A 15,951-nucleotide genomic window follows, 5' to 3' on the forward strand; every position below is an offset into this window, starting at 1 on the left:
CAGGACTACCTGACATGATGACTCCTTGCTGTCCCCAGTCCACCTGGCCATGCTGCTGCTCCAGTTTCAACTTCCACCTGACTGTGCTGCTGCTCCAGTTAGGCTGGGTTTCTGTACAGCACTTTGAGATATCAGCTGATGTACGAAGGGCTATATAAATACATTTGATTTGATTTGATTTGATTTGATTTGATCATGGAACCACCCTTTTCTATTGTTACGAATAAAACCACCTCCTGAGGAAATTCTCGTCAGACCATGCCTATTTCGGTGTAAACTGAGGTGGCACAGGTTTGAGTACCAAGACTAGAAAACCACGTGGAGCATTGGCTACATGACTGGAAAGGGTACAAATCTGAGACTATCGCTATGAATTACTAGATTCACATACTAATTACTAGACTGCAGCTAGAAATTACAGTTGAAGTTGGAAGTTTACATACACTTAGGTTGGAGTCATTAAAACTCATTTTTAAACCACTCCACAAATTTCTTGTTGACAAACTATAGTTTTGGCAAGTCGGAAAGGACATCTACTTTGTGCATGACACAAGTAATTTTTACCAAAATTGTTTACAGACAGATTATTTCACAAATAATTCACTGTATCACAATTCCAGTGGGTCAGAAGTTAACATACACTAAGTTGACTGTGCTTTTAAACAGCTTGGAAAATTCCCGAAAATGATATCATGGCTTTAGAAGCTTCTGAAAGGCTAATTGACATCATTTGAGTCAAATGGAGGTGTACCTGTGGATGTATTTCAAGGCCTACCTTCAAACTCAGTGCATCTTTGTTTGACATCATGGGAAAATCAAAGGAAATCAGCCAAGACCTCAGAAAAACTATTGTAGACCTCCACAAGTCTGGTTCATCCTCCATGCCTGAAGGTACCACGTTCATCTGTACAAACAATAGTACGCAAGTATAAACACCATGGGACCACGCAGCCGTCATACCGCTCAGGAAGGAGACACGTTCTGTCTCCTAGAGATGAATGTACTTGGTGCGAAAAGTGCAAATCAATCCCAGAACAACAGCAAAGCACCTTGTGAAGATGCTGGAGGAAACAGGCACAAAAATATCTATATCCACAGTAAAACAAGTCCTATATCGACATAACCTGAAAGGCCGCTCAGCAAGGAAGACGCAACTGCTTCAAAACCTCCATAAGAAAGCCAGACTATGGTTTGCAACTGCACATGGGGACAAAGGTCTTACTTTTTGGAGAAATGTCCCCTGCTCTGATGAAACAAAAATAGAACTGTTTGGCCATAATGACCATTGTTATGTTTGGAGGAAAAAGGGGGAGGCTTGCAAGCCGAAGAACACCATCCCAACCGTGAAGCACGGGGGTGGCAGCATCATGGTGTGGGGGTGCTCTGTTGCAGGAGGGATTGGTGCACTTCACAAAATAGATGGCATCATGAGGGAAGAAAATTATGTGGATATATTGAAGCAACATCTCAAGACATCAGTCAAGAAGTCAAAGCTTGGTCGCAAAATGGGTCTTCCAAATGGACAATAACCCCAAGCACACTTCCAAAGTTGTGGCAAAATGGCTTAAGGACAACAAAGTCAAGGTATTGGAGTGGCCATCACAAAGCCCTGACCTCAATCCTATAGAACTGAAAAAGCGTGTGCAAGCAAAGAGGCCTACAAACCTGACTTACATCAGTTCTGTCAGGAGGAATGGGCCAAAATTCAACCAACTTATTGTGGGAAGCTTGTGGAAGGCTACCTGAAACATTTGATCCAAGTTAAACAATTTAAAGGCAATCGTACCAAAGACTAATTGAGTGTACCTTCTGACCCACTGGGAATGTGATGAAATAAATAAAAGCTGAAATAAATAATTCTCTCTACAATTATTCTGACATTTCACATTCTTAGAATAAATTGGTGATCCCAACTGACCTAAGAGAGGGAATTTTCACTAGGATTAAATGTCAGGAATTGTGAAGAACTGAGTTTAAATGTATTTGGCTAAGGTGTATGTAAACTTCCGACTTCAACTGTATGTAAACCTGGGATGTAAATAGATAGACCTACAACCACTCTCTGTTGAACTGACTCTCCCGCAGACGGACCGACGACTCCAACAGAGAATACAACGACATATGGGCATAAACATATTGGTTACAATTATTCCTGAATGAGCGAGCCTTCATGTGCAAACGATTAGCATTTCAATAAATATAATTATCCACTGTGTGTAGTGATCCATTTTGCCTTTCCCGCTCATTCTCAGTCATCATGTGTATGGATGATTCATGGTTTAAGCTGGGTTCGTGCAGATAACCAAGAATTCTATGATGTTTGAAATGAGACTGACGTGAGGTAAAGAATAATTCATTAATAGAAGACTAATTGATTAGATATTAAAATATCTGAAGAGTTGTATTCTGAAAAGTATAACTTTGTAATCTGAAGATTATCCATGGTGCCCCGACTTCCTAGTTAATTAAATATACATGATTAGTTTAATCACGTAATAATAATTACAGAGAATTGATTTGATAAAATAACAGTTTTCACCTTTAAGGATACTAAAGACATAATAGACAATTGATTGTTTATGTGTGCCATTCAGGGTGTGAATGGGAAAGACCAAATATTTAAGTGCCTTTGAACTGGGTATGGTAGTAGGTGCTAGGTGCACCGGTTTGTGTCAAGAACTGCAATGCTGTTGGGTTTTTCACATCAAAGGTTTCCTGTGTGTACAATAATAGTACACCACCCAAAGGACATCCAGCCAACTTGACACAACTGTGGGAAGAATTGGAGTCATGTGAAATTCATAGATTAGTGCCTAATTTATTTATTTCAATTGACTGATTTCCTGAACTGTAACTCAGTAAAATCTTTGAAATTATTGCATTTTGCGTTTATATTTTTGTTCAGTATATATTCATATTTTATATTTTCTATCACTTGCACTTCTAGAATCCTTAACAAAGGCTTCCAAACTGGCGGTGACTACAGGGCAAAACAGCCCAATGGATATGGCAAATACTCAACCATTAAAGGTTTAAGGTTTAGGACTTGTTGCCACACATCAGATACATTGGTATATCACTTTACATCACCAGATCACTCTAACTAACGGTTGCAACAAATGTAGCCTCTTACAAGGCATTCCTCAAAATGAGACAACAACACCATGAAACAACAATGCCATGCACCAACTACTCGTAAGGTACTGTATTCTGTGGGGTGGAATTACAGTACCTTTCGAAATACAGCACTTCTTTACAGTAATGTACTGTTAAAACAAAGTTTATTTAGAATTTACAGTATAATTGACCAGTTATGCCTAAAATCACCCACAGTGCATTGCAATTTACGGCAATTTACTGTAAATAATGAATACAGTACTGTTATTTTTATTGTATAATATTGTAAAAACAATACCATTTGTTTTACAGTGTAGGTCCAGCATCATCAGATCGCCTATGTCGTTCACCCCATCTGGCAAACGGACTGTTACTCACTCCAGATCTCTGGATAGGCAGACCTGGCAACCCAGACGAGACCTGCAGGACAGGAGACAGCAGGTACAGGGACAAGGTCATTATACACACTTTAAGAATCATGTTATCATATCTATTCCCTTTCCACTAGCAGCTTGGTTTGGCTCTTTCGGGGACTCGTGCCCCCCCCCCCCTAAAAATAAGAGATAATAATTTAATGCTACAGACAGCTAAAGCAAACTGTGTGTAACCATGCTAGCATGATAAGTGCACATACAGTATGTTCACATTCACATGTGAATGTACCTTACGTAACATGTTATGTTGTCATTCTACATGTCTGAGTTACTGTTTAAACAGTTTTTTCACTTAAACTGGATGGGAGCCATGTGAGAGAAGCATGTTGGTTAAAGATCAGACTGGGATGAAACATTCCTCATTAGTAGAGAATTAAGCACTCAGTCAGTGTCTGATAATGATGTGTTCTAGAGAATAACATTAGATTAGTAATGATGTTTTCTGGATCATCATGTTAGATATGTGAAAGGTCGCCAGGGGAAAGATCTGGTCTTGACCAGGTTAAATGTTACAGACAGACAAGAGTCATCGCAGCTAGCTAGCTGCAATCCGAGTGACTACTCCTGGCTAGCGTCTCTGTCCCGAGCACCAATTAGCCTGGAACTAGCTCATGCTAGGCCCATCTCCCGGCTAGCTGAAGAGGTCCATCAGCAACTCCTGGGCTACAATACCTATTTTGCGACGTCCCCTGAATGCCCATCTGCTAGCCTGCTATCCGCGGCCCGCTAGCTGTCCAGAGCATATCGGACTGTAAGCTAATAGGTCCATCGGCCAATTTCTCGTGCCACTACTCCTATTTTGCCAATCGGCCTGGGCTCCTTTTACTACACAAAGCCCTGGTTATCCATCACGACTGGACCGCCAATGTAATCTGCCCAAGGTTTTTTTCCCAACAGGCCCCTCCGTCGCAACGTATCCTGAATGCCCATCTGCTAGCCTGCTAGCCGCAGCCTTCTAGCTGTCTAGAGCATATTGGACTGTTAGCTGAATAGATCCATTTGCCAATTGGACTGAACCCCTCTGCTACACTTAACCCTACTAATCCATCATGACTGGTCTATCGACGGAACCGCACGAGGAGGCTACAACAGACCTTCCTCCATCACAACGTCCCTTTAAGGCCCTTCTGCTAGCTTGCTAGCCCCGGCCTGCTAGCTGTCTGAATCGCCGTGTCTCCAGCCAACCCAACCATTCACTGGATCACTCGGCTATGCATGACTCTCCTTAATGTCAATAGGCCTTGTCCATTACTGTTCTGGTTAGTGATTATTGTTTTATTTCACTGTAGAGCCTCTAGCCCTGCTCAATATGCCTTAACCAACCATTTAGTTCCACCTCACACATATGCCATGACATCACCTGGTTTAAATGTTTCTAGAGACAATATCTCTCTCATCATCACTCAATGCCTAGGTTTACCTCCAATGTACTCACATCCTACCATACCTTTGTCTGTACATTATGCCTTGAATCTATTCTAGCACGTCCAGAAACCTGCTCCTTTTACTCTCTGTTCCAAACGTACAAGATAACCAGTTCTTATAGGCTTGAGCTGTACCCTTATCCTACTCCTCCTCTGTTCCTCTGGTGATGTAGAGATGAATCCAGGAACTGCAGTTCCCTAGCTCCACTCCTATTCCCCAGGTGCTCTCATTTGTTGACTTGTGAAACCGTAAAAGCCTTGGTTTCATGCATGTTAACATTAGAAGCCTCTTCCCTAAGTTTGTTTTATTCACTGCTTTAAAACACTTGATCAACCCGGATGACTTAGCCTTGTCTGAATCCTGGTTTAGGAAGACCACCAAAACCCCTGAAATTTCCATCCCTAACTATAACATTTTCCGCCAAGATAGAACTGCCAAAGGGGGCAGAGTTGCAATCTACTGCAGAGACAGCCTGCAGACTTCTGTCTTACTATCCAGGTCTGTACCCAAACAATTCGACCTTTCCAGAAACAAGTCTCTTACCATTGCCGCTTGCTATAGACCACCCTCTGCCCCCAGCTATGCCCTGGACACCATATGTGAATTGATTGCCCCCCATCTATCTTCAGAGATCATGCTGCTAGGTCACTGAAACTGGGACATGCTTAACACCCCGGCCATCCTACAATCAAAGCTTGATGCCCTCAATCTCACACAAATGATCAATGAACCTACCAGGTGCAACCCCAAATCCATAAACACGGGCACCCTTATAGATATCATCCTAACCAACCTGCCCTCCAAATACACCTTTGCTGTCTTCAACCAAGATCTCAGCGATCACTGCCTCATTGCCTGCATCCGTAATGGGTCTGCGGTCAAACGACCACCCCTCATCACTTTCAAACACCCCCTAAAACACTTCAGCGAGCAGGCCTTACATATCGACCTGGGTATCCTGGTATGATATTGACCTCATCCCGTGAGTAGAGGATGCCTGGTTATTCTTTAAAAGTGCCTTCCTCACAATCTTAAATAAGCATGTTACATTGAAAAAAATGTAGAACCAGGAACAGATATAGCCGTTGGTTCACTCCAGACCTGACTGCCATTGACCAGCACAAAAACTTCCTGTGGCATACTGCATTAGCATCGAATAGCCCTAGTGATATGCAACTTTTCAGGTAAGTTAGGAACCAATATACACAGGCAGTTAGGAAAGCTAAGGCTAGCTTTTTCAAACAGAAATGTTCATCCTGTAGCACAAACTCAAAAACGTTCTGGGACACTGTAAAGTCCATGGAGAATAAGAGCAACTACTCCCAGCTGCCCACTGCACTGAGGCTAGGAAACACTGTCATCACCGATAGATCTACTATAATTGAGAATTTCAATAAGCATTTTTCTACGGCTGCCCATGCTTTCCACCTGGCTACCCCTACCCCGGTCAACAGCCCGGCACCCCCTACAGCAACTCGCCCAAGCCTCCACCACTTCTCCTTCACCCAAATCCAGATAGCTGATGTTCTGAAAGAGCTGCAAAATCTGGACCCCTACAAACCAGCCGGGCTAGACAATCTGGACCCTCTCTTTTGAAGATTATCTGCCCAAATTGTTGCAACCCTTATTACTAGCCTGTTCAACCACTCTTTAGTATCATCTGAGATTCCCATAGATTGGAAAGCTGCCGCGATCATCCCCCTCTTCAATGTGGGAGACACCAAAACGGCTACAGACCTATATCTATTCTACCCTGCCTTTTTAAGGTATTCGAAAGCCAAGTTAACAAACAGATTACCGAACATTTCGAATCCCACCGTACCTTCTCCGCTATGCAATCTGGTTTCAGAGCTAGTCATGGGTGAACCTCAGCCACACTCAAGGTCCTAAATGGTATCATAACCGCCATCGATAAGAGACAATACTGTGCAGCCGTATTCATCGACCTGGCTAAGACTTTCACCACATTATTAACGGCAGACTAAACAGCCTTGGTTTCTCAGCCTCGCCTGGTTCACCAACTACTTATCTGATAGAGTTCAGTGTGTCAAATCGGAGGGCCTGTTGTCTGGACCTCTAGCAGTCTCTATGAGGGTGCAAAAGGGTTCAGTTCTCGGGCCGACTCTCTTCTCTGTATACATCAATGATGTCGCTCTTGCTGCTGGTGATTCTCTGATCCTTCTCTACGCAGACGACGCCATTCTGTATACTTCTGGTCCTTCTTTGGACACTGTGTTAACTAACCTCCAGACGAGCTTCAATGCCATACAACTCTCCTTCCGTGGCCTCCAACTGCTCTTAAATGAAAGTAAATCAAAATGCATACTTTTCAACCAATCACTGCCCGCACCTGCCCACCCGTCCAGCATCACTACTCTGGACGGTTCTGACTTAGAATATGTGGACAACACCTTCCAGACTCACATTAAGCATCTCCAATCCAAAATTAAATCTAGAATCGGCTTCCTATTTTGCAACAAAGCATCCTTCACCCCATATACTACCTACCACTGCGACCTGTACGCTCTCGCTTCATACTCGTCGCCAAACCCACTGGCTCCAGGTCATCTACAAGTCCCTGCTAGATAAAGCCCTGCCTTATCTCAGCTCACTGGTCACCATAGCAGCACCCACCCGTAGCACGCGCTCCAGCAGGTATATCTCACTAGTCACCCCCAAAGCCAATTCCTCCATTGGCCGCCTTTCCTTCCAGTTCTCTGCTGCCAATGACTGGAACAAACTGCAAAAATCACTGAAGCCGGAGACTCATATCTCCCTCACTAACTTTAATCACCAGCTGTCAGAGCAGCTCACAGATCACTGCACATGTACATAGCCCATCTGTAATATAGCCCATCCAACTACCTCATCCCCATACTGTATTTATTTATTTTGCTCCTTTGCACCCCAGTATCTCTACTTGCACATTCATCTTCTGCACATCAATCACTCCAGTGTTTAAATGGTAAATTGCAATTACTTCGCCACCATGGCCTATTTATTGCCTTACCTACCGTATCTTACCTCATTTGCACACACTGTATATAGATTTTTTCTACTATATTATTTACTGTATTTTTGTTTATCCCATGTGTAACTCTGTGTTGTATGTGTCGAACTGCTTTGCTTTATTCTTGGCCAGGTTGCAGTTATAGTTGAGAATTTGTTTTCAACTAACCTACCTGGTCAAATAAAGGTGAATTAAAACATTTTTAAAAACTACAAGGTGGCTGAGAGCCTCAAGTTGCTGACACAGAGCACCTGTGAGGGAGAAAAAATATTTAATCAGAAAATGTTTTATAACTGTACTTATCTGATTTGTCACCTGAGGGGAGTTTGTACAATTTTCATACCAAACTGATTATATTCTAATGTGAAGTGAATTGGGCAGAAACAATCGTCAATAGTCAAAGTATAATTATATCTTTAATCTGCTCATCTCACCCGGTATCTGAAACCTACCTAAGATATCGTGACTAATGAGAAGGTGTGAAGGTGTTAGCCAGCTGTCACTCACGTGCTGGTTAGGCCATGGGCCAGGCTCAACATGTTCATACTGTAGGTGTTCTCTGTGTTTCGGAGAGAGTATAAAGTATGTGATGTGTATGCATCAACAGGCCTTAAGCAACATTGATCTTCCTGTGTGTGTTTGGGAATGCCTACCTACGTGTGTGTGGATGTATGCCTTCGTGTGTGTATGCGTGTGCGTGCGAGACTCACATGTCAGTGAGGCCAAAGGCCAGGTCCAGCATGTCACTCTCCTCATCAATGATGGGCCCCAGCTGGTCGTACCCCTTCTGATCCAGGATCACATGACAGGTGGAACAGGCCAGGGTCCCCTCACATGCACCTGGAGAACACACACACACAATCAAACTGTCAAGACACAGCTTATACTATATCAATATAGCTAATGAACTCAGACCTAGTGAAATGTGCTATATCAATGTAAAGCATTAAATTAATATCATGTCTGGTTCTGGATGAATCCCTAGACACTCTGGCGCTGTGCTATCAGGGGAGTTCAGTGTAGGGGGTTAGTGGTGGGTGGGTCATTCTGGCAAACCCCCCAGCCTCCAAAATTGCTCCATTCTGAGTAACGGAATGCCCTATTATGTCATAATAATGCCTTATTATGTTGGATGTAATTCACTGTAGAGCATAATTCATTCCAGGGACACAGGTCAGTGCGAGTGAGGTAAGACCTCCCCAGTCAGTTCAGCTCCAATTAGTACTAGTCCTTCTGATGGTACTGCTGAGCACCTCTAGCATCTCTCTTTGTTGATGCTTGTTGATGGTTACAAAGCCCTTACAAAGCCATGAGCTAATTCTGGCTCTGCATCACCATCATATGGGCTGTATCCCTCAGAGACTACGGGATGAATGGATGAGAATATGATACTTTATTAGGATATCAATGTGATGATGTGAATGAAGGTCACCTGTGATACAAGTCAGTATTTGACGTCCATCCATGTCTGAGGACGTCGGGAGATTACGTGGAAAACGGCCACAAGGAGCAACAGTGAGTTCTGTTACCTTCAAGTAGGTTTCAATTTGCTGGGGTATTGTGAATTGGCGTAAGCATTTGCCTCTGATTCCAAAAGTTGCAAGTTCAAATCCAGTGATTTTTTAATTTTTTAAATGTATTTATTTATTTTACCTTTATTTAACCAGGTAGGCAAGTTGAGAACAAGTTCTCATTTACAATTGCGACCTGGCCAAGATAAAGCAAAGCAGTTCGACAGATAAAACGACACAGAGTTACACATGGAGTAAAAACAAACATACAGTCAATAATGCAGTATAAACAAGTCTATATACAATGTGAGCAAATGAGGTGAGAAGGGAGGTAAAGGCAAAAAAAGGCCATGATGGCAAAGTAAATACAATATAGCAAGTAAAATACTGGAATGGTAGTTTTGCAATGGAAGAATGTGCAAAGTAGAAATAAAAATAATGGGGTGCAAAGGAGCAAAATAAATAAATAAATAAAAATTAAATACAGTTGGGAAAGAGGTAGTTGTTTGGGCTAAATTATAGGTGGACTATGTACAGGTGCAGTAATCTGTGAGCTGCTCTGACAGTTGGTGCTTAAAGCTAGTGAGGGAGATAAGTGTTTCCAGTTTCAGAGATTTTTGTAGTTCGTTCCAGTGATAGAAAATTGCCTTTGAGATTTTTGTTTTAAGCCTATCGCAAACCATATATACACACACACACACACACACACACACACACACACACACACACACACACACACACACACACACACACACACACACACACATTCAAACGTTTGGACACACCTACTCATTCAAGGGTTTTTCTTTGTTTTTACTATTTTCTACATTGTATAATATTAGTGAAGATATCAAAACTATGAAATAACCCATATGGAATCATGTTGTAACCAAAAAAGTGTTTAACAAATCAAAATATATTTTAGGTTTTAGATTCTTCAAAGTAACCACCCTTTGCCTTGATGACAGCTTTGCACACTCTTGGCATTCTCTCAACCAGCTTTTCCAACAACCTTGAAGGAGTTCCCACATATGCTGAGCACTTGTTGGCTGCTTTTCCTTCACTCTGTGGTCCAACTCATCCCAAACCATCTCAATTGGGTTGAGGTTGGGTGATTGTGGAGGCCAGGTCATCTGATGCAGCACTCCATCACTCTCCTTCTTGGTCAAATAGCCCTTACACAGCCTGGAGGTGTGTTTGGGGTCATTGTCCTGTTGAAAAAACAAATTATAGTCCCACTAAGCACTAACCAGATGGGATGGTGTATTGCTGCAGAATGCTGTGGTAGCCATGCTGGTTAAGTGTGCCTTGAATCACAGACAGTGTCACCAGCAAAGCACCCCTCCTCCATGCTTCACACATGCAGAGATCATCCGTTCGCCTACTCTGCGTCTCACAAAGACGCAGAGAAAAGACGCAGAGAAACAAAAAATCTAAAATTTGGACTTATCATACAAAGACGCAGAGAAACAAAAAATCTAAAATTTGGACTTATCATACAAAAGGACAGATTTCCACCTGTCCATCTACAGTGGGGAGAACAAGTATTTGATACACTGCCGATTTTGCAGGTTTTCCAACTTACAAATTACAGACCTCTACATGCTTTGTATCATAGGTACACTTCAACTGTGAGAGACGGAATCTAAAACAAAAATCCAGAAAATCACATTGTATGATTTTTAAGTAATTAATTTGCATTTTATTGCATGACATAAGTATTTGATACATCAGAAAAGCATAACTTAATATTTGGTACAGAACCCTTTGCTTGCAATTACAGAGATCATATGTTTCCTGTAATTCTTGACCAGGTTTGCACACACTGCAGCAGGGATTTTGGCCCACTCCTCCATACAGACCGTCTCCAGTTCCTTCAGGTTTCGGGGCTGTCGCTGGGCAATACGGACTTTCAGCTCCCTCCAAAGATTTTCTATTGGGTTCAGGTCTGGAGACTGGCTAGGCCACTCCAGGACCTTGAGATGCTTCTTACGGAGCCACTCCTTAGTTGCCCTGGCTGTGTGTTTCGGGTCGCTGTCATGCTGGAAGACCCAGCCAAGACCCATCTTCAATGCTCTTACTGAGGGAAGGAGGTTGTTGGCCAAGATCTCGCGATACATGGCCCCATCCATCCTCCCCTCAATACGGTGCAGTCGTCCTTTCCCCTTTGCAGAAAAGCATCCCCAAAGAATGATGTTTCCACTTCCATGCTTCACGGTTGGGATAGTGTTCTTGGGGTTGTACTCATCCTTCTTCTTCCTCCAAACACAGCGAGTGGAGTTTAGACCAAAAAGCTCTATTTTTGTCTCATCACACCACATGATCTTCTCCCATTCCTCCTCTGGATCATCCAGATGGTAATTGGCAAACTTCAGACAGGGCATGCGCTGGCTTCAGCAGGGGGACCTTGCGTGCGCTGCAGGATTTTAATCCATGATGGCGTAGTGTGTTACAAATGGTTTTCTTTGAGGCTGTGGTCCCAGCTCTCTTCAGGTCATTGACCAGGTCCTGCAAGTATTTTTAACAATTAATATATTTGAGTTTAACCAGAATATTTGTTGTATTATTTGTTCTTTCTTTTCTGGTGGTTTAAATTGAAATTGCAACAAACTTTCTATGGCTTGTTTTAAAAATAGCAATTTGGGAGATAATTTCCTTTTCAAATAACTGAAAGTGAGAGGTTGTAATCTGAATAAAGGGGAAAAGGCCATTCTTGAAAATAGGGTGAGACATTCTTCCTAATTTGCTAGAGAACCAGTTTGGATTTAAATATAACTTTTGTATAACTGAAGCCTTACCTTAACCATTCAGAGCTAATGCCTAACCTTAAGATTTCTGAGTTAATGTCTAAACTTAACCATAACCTTAAACATGTGGAGTTAATGCCTAAACTTAACCTTAAACACTTTTGACATTTGAGAAACATGGATGCACATCTAATTCTGACGTGAGACTGTGAGAGCTAATTGGAATGATATCCAAGGCCATTCTCCATTTTGAACGGTATGTACAGAGTACACAGGGTTGGGTGTTGAAACCAGGTAGAACAAAGGTAGCAATACTGCACAGGTTTGAATGTGTCACCTTGGAGTTATACTTCTGTAAGATATGTAATGACTGTACAGCTTTGCTCAACTGTTACTGCTGAAGTTTAAACTGGACTAGATGTTTCTAAAGAATTTGCGTTGGGGAACTACAAAGGAAAAGGATGTAATACAATGAGACTGTACATTACAGACCACTCTGTACTGGATTAGATCATGTACATTACAGATGTTGACTACATTACAATTGAATACATTACAGTGCACTGTACATTGCTGGTTTAGGACATCATGTTTCTAAATTCTTCCAGCTCAAAGGGTGAAGGATAAGGGATGATGTATATCAGGATCTATCGGTAGAGCAGAGCCCAAGACTTGACTGACTTTCATTTAGTTAATTTGATTGAAACGTTTGGGGGAACACACCATTGTATTACCTTCACCCTGCAGTTTCAGTATGGGGAGAGTGAGTGAGTGAGGCGCCATGTGTGTGGTTGGAGCTAAAAACATTGTTTTGTTCATTTGATGGGACATGGACGTCCAGAAGGCTCAGAGGATCAAGGCACTATAAAGTTCTGGAGCTACTGGATTAAGGTCTACTCTAAGGCATGTAGCGGTTTTCACTGTGAGAGGCGAGAGGTTGGGAGCTTTACACCTGGCTGAGCCACGCGTTGGGTTCATTCAAAACACAGTTCCACCCACACCCTGGACCTGCCCAGAAACAGTCCAATAAAATCAGTTCAGCCTATGAAATGCACATTCCATTCAGGACGTCCTTCCTTCTGCGAGAGGAGAGTTCTCTCTGAATAAGGAGAATGTTATCGGAGCACTTGGTTTTTACCAGCCTTGGCCTCACATGGTCCAAGTAGGATTGAGAACGAATGGAGTCCCTCTCTCTCTCCTTCCCTCTCTCCTTTCCCTTCGTGCCTCTTACACTGTTCTGCAGCCACATTCCACCCGCTAACGAACTCTTTCTGCAGCACCACCCAGGGCCTCTTTGGCTTAACTACTTTCTCCAGGCCCTCCATCAACATTGTTGGTAACTTTGCACCCAATTTGAGTTTCTTCTTTATTAGTCTGGGTTGCCAGATATGCCTGTCCAACTTAATGGTTGCATTTAGGTTATTGCTTGTGGCTGTGCAGGCCATTGCGAGCCCCACATGATTTGACACGAGGTGTTAGTTTAGTAGAAATCCAACAATACTTAGAGGGCCGGGAGTTGAGTAGCCCTGCCATAGAGGTCTTATATAGCAGTGATTCTCAACTGGTGGGTCACAACCAAAATTTGGGTCGCCGGCAGTTTTGAATGAGTCACGGGAGTCTGAGTAAGAAAAACACAAAAAAACATACAGTACGAGTGGAAAGTTTGACACAGCTACTCATTCAAGGGTTTTCTTTGTTTTTACTATTTTCTACACTGTAGAATAATAGTGAAGACATCAAAAATATGATATAACACATATGGAATCATATAGTAACCACAAAAAAAGTATTAAACAAATCAAAATATATTTTAGATTCTTCAAAGGAGCCCCCCTTTGCATGTTCTTGGCATTCTGTCAACCAACTTTATGCGGTAGTCACTAAGAATTAACTAAGAATGCGAGAAATGTAGGTTTTTCCTCATAAAAACTAATAATTGTAAATTTCTTACACACATACGACAAGTACCTAACCTGAGGACAGTGTTAATAACAGCATGTGAAAATCAAGACAATTAAGTGTCTCTTTTGGAAATGTTTTTAACATAAAATGGTTCACCAGATTACTCTAAAATGAACAATGTTGAAGTCCTGACATCTGCAAAAGAAGAGAACACCAGACCGGTTTTCCAGACCGGAGTCCTTCCAGGGATCCAGATTGTATCATGTCAATGCCTAAATAGGACAGATGTGCACGAGAAAAGAGCAGAAAAGAGTGACAGAGGAAGAGAAAGGGAAATATAGAGCGAGAAAGAAAGCCTTGCAAACATCAAAGGTGACGTTGCTGACGCATATTGTGTTCATCCCCTCTCTTTGACCCTCTCTCTCTCTCTCTCTCTCTCTCTCTCTCTCTCTGCTGCTTCTCTGCCTCCCTCCATCGGTTCTATCACTATGTCTGGATAGACTGTTTGATCCTGGGGCTCATCCATATAAAGTCATGCAAATATTTAGTGGAAACCAACCAAACGTGCCCAGAGTGCCAGAGGTAAATGGGCAGCATGTTGAAGTGCCACTCTTAGTGAGAGGGTGACAGTCTTACTACATGCCCTAATATGGACACAATGCCATACCATCCTCCATCTTCTTCTCAGCTTATTCTGGGAAATGTGTCTTGGATCTTATCAAATAAACACAGCATCAGAAATATGGACCCATGTTGGCAATTTCCAGGATGCCAACAGTGCATGCACCATATACAGTAAAGCATTTAACCAGGACTGTATCCACTTGTCTGTTGACCACTTCCACCATGGCACCCCAAACTTACCAAAGCCATCGATATATACGTTTTGGTCGACGACCAGGTCTAGAAAACTGTTGCCCTTGGCACAGGAAGTGGTGATCTTCTGCCTGTCACGGTTGATGAAATAGCGTCACGGTTGAAGAAATAGACTGTCACCTTCTCCTCTGACCTAGAGTATGGGAGAGAGAGTAAATGGAGACAGAATGAGACAGAATGAGAGCGTGAGAGAGAGGTGGGATCGTTCAAGTGTATTCAGGTGTATACTGTACATTACTCTTCAGGTGAGCCAAGAATAACATCATAAAACCTTCACAGGATCAAAACATATTGGACTGCCTTTGAACCCAACTGAAATTAGTTTACATGATGTATGTTAGCGGTGCAAATACATTTAGTTGAAGCCTCAAAAGGACCAAAGTTTCCAGGTAATGCTACCCACACACACATCATTCTATTATTTTTCAGTTACTCTTTTTCTTAGAAAAACTAAAACATAGTTTCACTGATATGTAGGCTTTTAGTGGATGGTCGACAAACCCTGGTGCCGCTTTAGTGCTGTCTGGTCACAGTACCAAGTATCCCCTCGTCTTACCTCATCATCTGAAAAAAAGCAACTGTCTGTTGAGTATCCAACACTGTAGTGGTTTGGTTGCCAGAGCACAGCATCCAAACACCATCAACATAACAGACTTTTACAAGGCAGACTGTTCTGTGTGCTGTGCTGTACTGTGTTGGCCAGAGGCTTTGGTTTATAGAGTTAGACAATAAGAACAACACACTTTCTCTGTTTGTACTCTCACATGCTGAATCACTGCCATGGGGGTTTAAAACCTCTTAAGGATCAGACCCTTTTTTTCATATCTTTGCCTAAAATTACATATCTAACTGCCTGTAACTCAGGACCTGAAGCAAGGATATGCATATTCTTAATATCATTTGAAAATAAACACTTTGACGTTTGTGGA

General features: G+C 42.3%; 1 pseudogene; it reads right to left on the reverse strand.

Annotated features, from left to right (window-relative positions):
• Positions 1 to 251: 251 nt before the first annotated feature.
• LOC109904774 (adrenodoxin-like) lies at positions 252 to 15,110 on the reverse strand (annotated as a pseudogene).
• Positions 15,111 to 15,951: the final 841 nt, after the last annotated feature.

Source organism: Oncorhynchus kisutch, linkage group LG2 (genome assembly GCF_002021735.2).
Source record: "Oncorhynchus kisutch isolate 150728-3 linkage group LG2, Okis_V2, whole genome shotgun sequence".
Classification (NCBI taxonomy): Eukaryota; Metazoa; Chordata; class Actinopteri; order Salmoniformes; family Salmonidae; genus Oncorhynchus; species Oncorhynchus kisutch.